The following is a 6112-nucleotide window of genomic DNA, read 5'->3' on the forward strand; positions in this document are numbered from 1 at the left end:
TAACTCGATGTTTCTGACTTTGCATTACGAATTGTTTACCCACTGACAAACATTTCAAATGAAATTAAATTAAAAAACAATTTGTGGTAACCTGATTTTAATTCAAAAAGAATCATTAACAACACTTCTTGTAATGGTGTCAAAATCAGCCCAACTTTTATTTTCAAATGCAAAAAGTAAAAGAAAATGAGCCAACATACTGGACACATATAATTGTCAATATAATTGTTTATAAACAATTATACTGTCATCATTGTTACAGATATGGAAACTTTATTAACAATTTGTCCAAGTAAAAAAATGCCCTGCTAATTGTTGGGGTTTTCTCTCCTCTAGCCCTTTCCTTTAAGCTCTTCTTTACATCCCCCCACCCCCACCTTTTCTTTTTTCTTAATAATATAACAATAAAAACAATTGGCTGCATTTTAAATGTGTCAGATCAATGTCTTTATTCAAGAATACAAGAAATGGTAATAGCTGCATGTGTGTTTGTGTGTGTGCATAATATGCATACTTTACTTGTTGGATCCAAATCCCACAAGGAATCAAATAAAACAAGAAGACAAACAAAAACAAAACAAAAATATATTTCTCTCCCTTCCCAGGTCAGGTTCACAAAAGCATTGCAGCTCTTTATTTCTCTGGTACAGCTCCAGAGTCTGTCAGCCAAAAAGAAACTACTGAGGTTCCAACACCCAGTGTTTCTGTAAACACAGATGAAAATGAACAGTCATCCACATCTAAAAGATTTGTAGATTCGAGGGACCGGTATAATACATCTAGTACATCTTTGTTTAAACCTCAGAACACAAAAAGGGAACAAACCATTGTATACAGATTTAAAAGTGCGCAAAGCAACGAACAGTCACCCTCTGAAACAGCTGAGGTTATCACAACCATTGTTTCTGTAAATACACAGGAACAGTCACCCACCTCAAAAAGATTAGTATATTCAAGGGACCAGTGTATCTACTCTGGTCAAAAGAATCCATGCTTCGTACTGATGTCCACAATTCTTTTTTATTCCTCTCACAATCATGGAGCACCGTGAAAACTAGAAACGAGTAAAATAATATCAATAGCACATATGACATCCATCTCAGCCACTTATTTCTTTTCACAAGGTGTACAAGTGCTTAACAAATAACAGCATAATGTTTTTACCGTGTACGCCTTGTAAAACCAGTAGTAGAAAAGTTGTAGGTTCGTGCTCTTGTGGGGGAGACGTATGTTATCCACCACCTCGATAGCTAGCCGAGAGTTCGAGGGTCACTAGAGCCGCCGAGAACGCATGAACTACTTACGGTAGGACGTTTTGCCAAAGTAAGACGTTTTGTCAGAACACCGAGTCCTCAGGAGGATGCAGCCCATGAATTTGGACACGATCTCAGATGCACTTCTGGTGTTGTCATGGCAACCCACACAAACATTTCAGCGTCAGCTACAATGAGGCGGAGCCCTTACTGAAACACTGAGCTCAGGTAGAGTGAAAGACAACATTTTTCCGCATCCAAAACAGCAGCGCTGTTCCTGTGACCTCTAGTAAAGCCTCTACTTGGGAAAAGGGAGTCTTTCATCAAAGCATCCTGCAGAAGTTGAATAAAAATATGCAAATGTTTAAATGATGCAACTTAATGAAGGCTGACAGCAGTTGTACTATTTTACATTGCAGCGAACAGGGGTGACCATTATTTTCAACGTTTTTACAGAATTTTTCACATTGAAAGTGAAATAATATAAATAATGTCTCGATTAGGAGGTGGTCAACAAGTACAAGTACCTCGGGCTGTGGGTGGACAATAAACTGGACTGGTCATGCAACACAGAGCACCTGTATAAAAAAGCCCAAAGCCGACTGTACTTCCTCAGGAGGCTGAGGTCTTTTAACATCTGCAGGAAGCTCCTGAGGATGTTTTACCAGTCAGTGGTTGCTGGAGTACTTTTCTATGCTGTGGTGTGCTGGGGGAGCAGCACAGCAAAGAAGGACTCATCCAGGCTGGAGAAACTGATCAGGAGGGCTAGCTCTGTGGTCGGCATGAAGCTGGACACTCTGGTGACAGTGGCAGAGAAAAGGACATTAAAGAAACTGATGGACATTATGGACAATGCCAGGCATCCTCTGCACACGGCCATTAACAACCAGAAGAGTCTGTTCAGTGACAGGTTGCTTCTCCCAAAGACAAGAACTAACAGACTTAAAAACTCCTTTGTCCCACACGCCATCAGACTGTTTAACTCCTCTCTGGAGGGGAGAGGGAGGGGAAACAGGAGGACAAAGGAGGGGGGAACAACTAAGCTGTAGTGCCTCTTCACCTCACTGTGCAATACCTTTTGTGCAATACTTTTGTAATAGTCAACGGTGCAATAGACTCAATACTTGAAATGTGCAATTCACTTGTATTTTTATTTTTATTCCTATTTATTATATTTATCCCCTTCGTATATTTTATTTATATTGTCTCTGTATTTATATATATGTGTGTGTGTATAACTCTGTAACTTCTGTCGGTGCTGTGCTTTTTTGGAAATCGAATTTCCCAGAGGAACCCACCCGAGGGATTAATAAAGTTCTATCTAATCTAATCTAATCTAATTAAATTGCGCTAACGGAGTCGTGGCTAACATCGCTAACTCCGGACACGAGCGTGACACTACCGGGATTCCAGCTGCTGCGAGCGGACAGGACCAGAGACAGCGGTAAGAGGAAAGGAGGGGGACTGGCAGTTTTTGTGAACGACAGATGGTGTAACCCTGGGCACATCACTGTAAAAGAGCAACTCTGCAGCAGAGACATTGAGCTGTTAGCCGTTAGCATGCGTCCGTACTACCTGCCCCGGGAGTTCTCGCATGTTATCGCGATAACAGCGTATGTCCCCCCCTCGGCCAACGCGGATGCAGCCTGTGACTCTCTCCACTCTGTGGTCAGCAGACTGCAAACACAATCACCGAGAGCCCTTCTCATAATATCAGGGGACTTCAATCATGCCTCACTGGACTCCACACTGCCCACCTTCACCCAGTATGTGACCTGCCCAACCAGAGTCAATAAAACACTGGACTTACTGTATGCCAATGCAGAAGAGGCATACAGTTCATCACCTCTCCCTCCCCTGGGCAGATCTGATCACAACCTGGTGCACCTTGTCCCTGTGTATGAGCCCTTAGTGCGCAGGGAGCCACCAGCCACCCGCACAGTGCAGAGATGGTCAGAGGAGAGCGAGGAGGCTCTTAAGGATTGTTTTGAGTCGACTGTGTGGGAGGTGATTTGTGATGACCACGGTGAGGACATCGACAGCCTTACTACATGCATTACTGACTATATAAACTTCTGTGTGGATAACACTGTACCTACCAGGACTGTACGGTGTTTCTCCAACAACAAACCTTGGATTACCCCAGAAATTAAAGCTGTCCTCAAGCAGAAGAGGAGGGCCTTCAAATCCAGAGACAAAGAGGAGTTGAAAAGGGTGCAGAGAGAGCTGAGGGGACTGATAAGGAATGGGAAGGAGAGCTACAGGCAGAAGATGGAGAACCAGCTTCAGCAAAACAACGTTGGTGAAGTCTGGAGAGGCCTCAGAACCATCTCGGGCCACAAACAGCAGAACTCTCTGCCTGGGAGGGATGTGAGATGGGCAAATGAACTGAATCATTTCTTCAACAGATTTGACTCAGCCATGAGGCAGTCTGCAACATCAGCTGCAGACTCACCCACCCCCACTGCTGCTGTTCCACCTCTGACACTTCACACCTCCTCTATTCACCCTGCTCACTCCCCCCCACCCCCAACAACAGCATCCAATACACACTCAACACAAGGCTCCAGCCTGTCTCTCTCAACCACCCAGGTTAGGAGGGAACTGAGGAGGATTAATGGCAAGAAGGCAGCGGGTCCAGATGGCATCAGCTCGAGGGTCGTCAGGTCCTGCGCGGACCAACTGTGTGGGGTGATGGAGCACCTCTTCAACCTGAGCCTGAGGTTGGGAAGAGTCCCACAGCTCTGGAAAACCTCCTGTGTTGTACCAGTGCCAAAGACTTCACGCCCCAAGGACCTCAACAGCTACAGGCCGGTGGCTCTGACATCCCACCTGATGAAGACCCTGGAGCGGTTGGTCCTGGCTCAGCTTCGGCGCCTAATAAGCTCATCACTGGACCCACTTCAGTTTGCCTACCAGCCTGGCATTGGAGCAGATGATGCCGTCATTCACCTCCTACATCGTTCCCTCGCTCACCTGGAGACCGCTGGAAGCACTGTGAGAATCATGTTCTTTGATTTCTCCAGTGCCTTCAACACCATTCTTCCCTCGGTTCTAAAGGACAAGCTGGTGAACTCTGGAGTGGACCATCACCTCACTACCTGGATCCTGGACTACCTCACCGACCGACCACAGTATGTGAGGACTCAGGGCTGTGTGTCGGACAGGGTCGTCTGCAGTACGGGGGCCCCACAGGGAACGGTTCTGGCTCCGTTCCTCTTCACCATCTACACTGCAGACTTCTCCCACAATTCCACCCAGTGCTTCCTGCAGAAGTTCTCTGATGACTCTGCAATAGTCGGCCTCATCACTGATGGGGACGACAAGGAGTACAGAGGTCTGACCCAAGACTTTGTGGACTGGTGCCAGCTGAACTACCTCCAGATCAACGCCAGTAAAACCAAGGAACTGGTGGTAGACTTCCGCAGGCACAAGCATTCTCCACTGCAACCACTGAACATCCAAGGTATGGACATTGAGGCTGTGGACAGCTACAGGTACCTTGGTGTTCATCTGAACAATAGACTGGACTGGACTCATAACTCAGACGCCCTCTACAGGAAAGGGCAGAGCAGGCTGTACCTGCTGCGGAGACTCAGGTCGTTTGGAGTGGAGGGCCCACTCCTGAAGAAATTCTATGACTCTGTTGTGGCTTCTGCTATCTTTTATGGTGTGGTCTGCTGGGGCGGCAGCATCTCTGCTGGGGACAGGAAGAGACTGAACAGGGTGATCCGAAGGGCCAGCTCTGTTCTAGGATGCCCTCTGGACCCAGTGGAGGTGGTGAGTGACAGGAGAACGGGGGCTAAGCTGTCATCCCTGATGGACAACGTCTCCCACCCCATGCAGCAGACTGTGACAGCACTGAGCAGCTCCTTCAGTGGGAGACTGCGGCACCCACGGTGTGGGACGGAGAGATTTCGCAGGTCTTTCCTCCCCACTGCTGTCAGACTCCATAATAAAGACTTTAACTGATCAAGCACACACATCCATACATATGCAATAATACTAAGTGCAATAATCCTTTCTGTCATCGTTGTATTTTTACTCAGTTGTATATAGTATTTGTATTTGTATTCTATTTTTATCTTATTGTATATTTATTTTATTTTATTCTACTGTATATAGTATTTTATTTTATTCTATTCTGTACAGTTGTGTACTGTATTTATTCTTATTGTATTCTAATTTTTGCCTCATAACTTTTGCACTGTCCACTTCCTGCTGTGACAAAACAAATTTCCCACGTGTGGGACTAATAAAGGTTATCTTATCTTATCTTATCTTATCTTAATATTTAAAAATACAAAAACTACAGCTTTGTTCATCTGCAAGCTTAATTAATTTGACAGACTGGTGGTTGGAGGTGCGGCAGTTGGTGTACAGGGAGAAGGGCATAGAAGAAAGAACACAGCCCTGAGGGGAGCTCGTGCTGATGGTCCGGGAGTCCAAGACATTCTTCCCCAGCCTCACTGGTTGCTTCCTGTCCGTCAGGAAGTCAGTGATCCACCGGCAGATGGGATCAGGCACATTCATCTGGGAAAGCAATCCTTGAAGAAGGTCTGAAAGGATGGTGTTGAAGGTAGAGCTGAAGTCCACAAACAGGATCCTAGCATAGATTCTGCAGGACAAAGTGTAGGGCCATGTTGATGGCATCGTCTACAGACCTGTTGGCTCTGTATGCAAACTGCAGGGGGTCCAGGAGGGGGGCCGTGAGGGTCTTAAGATAGGAGAGAACCAGGCGCTCAAAAGACTTCCTGACCAGATGTCAGAGCCACAGGTCTGTAGTCTTTTCGTCCAGTGATCTTTGGCTTCTTGAAAGCTATATATGATATAAAAATTATATAAAAACTGTTAATCAG

The sequence above is a fragment of the Maylandia zebra genome, linkage group LG2, assembly GCF_041146795.1.
Source record: "Maylandia zebra isolate NMK-2024a linkage group LG2, Mzebra_GT3a, whole genome shotgun sequence".
Classification (NCBI taxonomy): domain Eukaryota; kingdom Metazoa; phylum Chordata; class Actinopteri; order Cichliformes; family Cichlidae; genus Maylandia; species Maylandia zebra.